The sequence below is a fragment of the Heterocephalus glaber genome, unplaced genomic scaffold (genome assembly GCF_053883595.1).
Source record: "Heterocephalus glaber isolate CG9 unplaced genomic scaffold, H.glaber_assembly_v1.0 deba00000546, whole genome shotgun sequence".
Lineage (NCBI taxonomy): Eukaryota > Metazoa > Chordata > Mammalia > Rodentia > Bathyergidae > Heterocephalus > Heterocephalus glaber.
The window spans coordinates 16151322-16155635 of record NW_028258147.1 but is presented as its reverse complement, the minus strand read 5'-3'; the positions used below and the strand labels follow the sequence as shown (position 1 = coordinate 16155635).

The 4314-nt window shown below is 35.4% G+C and overlaps 1 pseudogene; it reads right to left on the bottom strand.

Moving 5' to 3' along the window:
- Positions 1-2373: 2373 nt before the first annotated feature.
- LOC101714562 (dopamine receptor-interacting protein 1 pseudogene) lies at positions 2374-3260 on the bottom strand (annotated as a pseudogene).
- Positions 3261-4314: the final 1054 nt, after the last annotated feature.

Below are 4314 nucleotides of genomic sequence, written 5' to 3'. Positions count from 1 at the left end.
AAAATCTAATTAATATAGTTAAAAGTGACAAATTAGTCATCACTACAGTTTATCAATTTCTAGCCTGTGTTTGATGCTATAGTCATTGCTGATCATACTAGTCTAGCCAAGGTGACATAATTGTTCTAATCTGTTATTCTTGCTGGTATGCCAAGACAGATTGACCAGGGGTCACAAACAATAGTATAGACCACCCAAAGAACCAGGAGCTAGTCCAAATAGGTAACAACTTCTCATACCCAATAAACTGAAGTAGAATCTTACAATGGTCTGAAAACCTAAAGTCAGTTGCTATACCTGGAAGATGTCTCTGGGAAGCATTCATTTCCCAACAGTTTGAAATTAAAGCAATAAGGCTACTTTCTGTAGGCAATTTACAAGCATCATTCCAGGAACTAAACAAAAAAAAATAAATAGAAAATGAGAAGACACCTAAGCAAAATGTAACCCCAGTCTTTCAGCTCACCAAGGGGCAATGAGGTGAAACAACTTGAAAGCCACTCACCTGGACTCTGTAAGTACTAACAGTGAAAAATAAAGTAACAAAGCAGATGTATGAGGCTCTAGAAAAAATTCAAATCAGAAATAATCTGTCAGAATAAACAGAGATAGTGATCATAATGAAAGACATAGTTAGTGATTCTGGAGCAGATACAGATACAAAAAAAAGGGAGAACTTAGGAAAATGATAGAAACCATCATTTTGTCCAGCATAGGAAAGAAATGGAATCCAAGAAACAGATTGAAACAAATATCTAGGAGATTAAAAATTCCACTGAAATTATATGCAGGAGAATGAGCCAATATCAGGACAGAATATCAGATATGGAGGAAAGGGTTGCAGTTAGCAATCATGAAAACAAAGATTTCTTAAAAATGGCAAGGGACCACAAAAAATCGATCCAACAGCTGCTAGATTATGCAAAGAAGAATGACATAAGGTTAATCGGAGTCAATGAAAAAGCAGGAGATAGCATAAATGATATAAAAAATCTTTTCTCTTAAGTAATGGCAGATAACTTCCCAACCATGAAAAAAGAATTTGACATACTTATAGGTGAAGTATATGAAACTCCAATTAGCTCATGATCCAAAAAAATCTACACCAAGACATATAATAATCAAAATTCCATAAATTCAACACAAGAATGAAATATTAAGCTGTTAGAGAAATGAAACAAATCATAATAAAGAAAGTTCATCAGGATCACAGCAGACTTCTCAACACAAACCTTCAAGTCAAGAAGAGCTTGGAGTGAAATATTTCAAGCCCCTAAAAGAAAACAACCTCCAACCTAGATTGATATACTCTACAAAACTATCTTTCAAAATTAATGAAGAAATAAGATACTTCCATGACAAAGAAAACCTAAAGAAAGCAGCATTATAAAATGTTCTGAAAAACATTCTAGAAAGAAATAATGAGGATCACAACTCCATGAACCCCAACACAATGAACCCACCAGGCAAGGCAAGTAATTGAAATGGGCAAAATAAATGGAACTGTCAACAGGAAAATAACATGACAAGGATAAATCAATACATATCAGTTGTAACCATCAATGTAAATGGTCTCAATTCCCAATCAAAAGAAACAGATGGCAGAATGGATCAAGAAACAAGATCCAACAATATGCTGCATACAAGTAACTCATTCAATTCATAAATAAATTCACAGACTGAAAATCAAAGGATGGAAAACAATACTCCATGCAACAGGAATCCAGAAAAGAGCAGAGATAATTATTCTATTTGCAGAAAAAGTTTATTTCAAGCCAAGGTTGATTAAGAGAGACAATCAAGGTTACTACATCCTTGTAAAGGAAACAATATAAGAAGATGAGATAACAGTATTAAATATATATGGCCCAAATACCAACACACTCAACTATATAAAGATTACACTCAATTATATATATATATATATATATATATGTGTGTGTGTGTGTGTGTGTATATATATATGTATATATATGTGTATATATATATGTATATATGTATATATATGTGTATATATATGTATATATATGTATATATATGTGTATATATATATGTATATATGTGTATATATATATATATGTTATCTATAGTGGAGCTACAGATCAAAGGAGCTATACAACCTTCACTTTAAACAACAAAAGCAACAGGCTAAGGAAAGCTTTTAAAGGGATACACTATTTATTTTTCTCCCACAATTACTTTGCATAGATCTTTGATATAAAACATTTACCTGGAGCTAAACACTGGGAAATACACCTCCAAAACTAGTATAGTTGAACTCTTTCCTTGGATACCAAGTATACACAAAATAAAAGTCCTTCATCTTGGGGGAGCATGGGCAGGTGGGAAAACAATTTAATTTAGCATCAGTGTCTATTTCTCTGTTGCTCAAATATAAACCAATGATGACAAGAGGAGAAACTCTGGGGGCTTATTTAACAAAATTAAATTCACATTTCTGAGGCCATCATAGTGCATCCAATGTCCATCAATCTGGAAAGTTGCAGAATAATGATGTTCCTCTTTGCTAAATAATGTGGCACCTTCTAATAAGTATTTGTGATCAGATAAATCCAAGTAATAGGGCACATATGCCAGATCTTCAGATTTCCGATGTTGCATATTTAAGACAACAAAAGGCAGTGCTCCATAGCAGGAAATTGGTTGGGAAAATTCTCTTAAGCCACCACACCCATGCTTTTCACATAATTCAATCATGGAATTTCTTGGGGAAGATTTATATTAATTGAGCGCTGCTGTTCTTCCTGCTCTCAAGTTGGGCATCACCAGTTGGAACAGTAACTTTCTTGAATGGTAGATATGAGATTTTCCAAATTTTTTGTAAAATTATCATGCTCATTCCCAAACAGGTCAATTACTAATGAAGCTTTATGAACTTCAGATTTGTATTGCTGTTTTTCTATCTTGTCTCAAATCCAAAGTAGCTCCACAGCTGTAAAACTGTAGGTATCCATTTAATAAAGAAAACAGTCTACAAACTCTCTACCAAAATGAAGAGAGAGGTCCCTGGGGAAATTTTCAACCTCTTTAAGAATGACATACAACAACATCAAGAATCCATCTATGGTGCAGGTATTTTTTAGTCTTATTTCTAAATAGAGTGTTGAACAGGATACTGCTTTGCGGCCAGCTTTGATAATAAAAACACCTCTCCAAGGAAGAACAGGCCTACGAAATGATTGCTCTTGGTTATAGTTATTTTTAATTGATGCTTTGATCTCTTCAAACAGTGTCTTCATCCTCGCCTGGGACTGAAAACCGCCGGTGCCACCATACCCATAACTGCTGCCACCGCTTACTCATGCAGAGCCAGGGCTGCCCCTGCTGCCTCATCTACTAGCACCACTGGATGTCTCGGCCTCTCCCGAGCCTCCAGCATGGCCTCCATTGCACCCACCAAGGCGGGAGCCACAGCAGCTCTGGTGCCCAGGCCCGACCTGAGCGGACCCATGGAGCCAGGACCGCCAGACCGGTCGCTTCTTATTACTGAGGAAGATTCGGCCTGAAAGGTTTTTTGTTTTGTTTTGTTTTTTTGTTTGGTACCAGGGATCGAACTCAGGTCCTTGCATTTGTGCAGTAGGCAGTGGAACCACTGAGCTAAATCCCTGGCCCCCTACAATTATTTTAATAGCTAATCCACTAAACTTACTTTAAAACTTTTCTCTATCACTGCTAAGCCATAAAGAATGAGAAACTAGAGACATTTATAGCTAACTGGATGCACACTGAGGCCGTATTCTTAGGTGAAATAAATAGGACACACATGTGTAAATACAAAATAGTTTCTCTGGTGTGAAAAACTAAAAGTGTAAATAAGAATCAAAATGTATAATTAATATTGTGTAATAGGAAGAAAAGGTCTAAAGGAATAGGGGAATTTAGAGGAGTAGGGGAAAGGAAAGAAGGGAAAAGAAAAAATATGAGAAAAGAAAAAAACATGGAAACAAAGACTTTGTAAATAGGGAAGGTTGGAGAGGGTGACGGGAGGGCAGGGGAAGGGGGAAAATATAAGAACCAAGATACATCGTGTAAAGGTACAAGATCCCAATGAAGAATGTAACTGTATTGTATAACTAAAATGCACCAATAAGCTTAAGGGAAAAAAATTATTACCTCTGCTTATTTTGAAATCTAAAATATAAACATATTATTAATGTCATCTTATTTATAAATAAAACAATGTTTTTCAGGTGTAAACTCAATCTAATTGAGTAGCACACTAAAGAGCAGTGATAACAATTTATACAGTTTCCCCCACATTCTTTTCAGAACTGCAGGCAGACTAATCAGCAT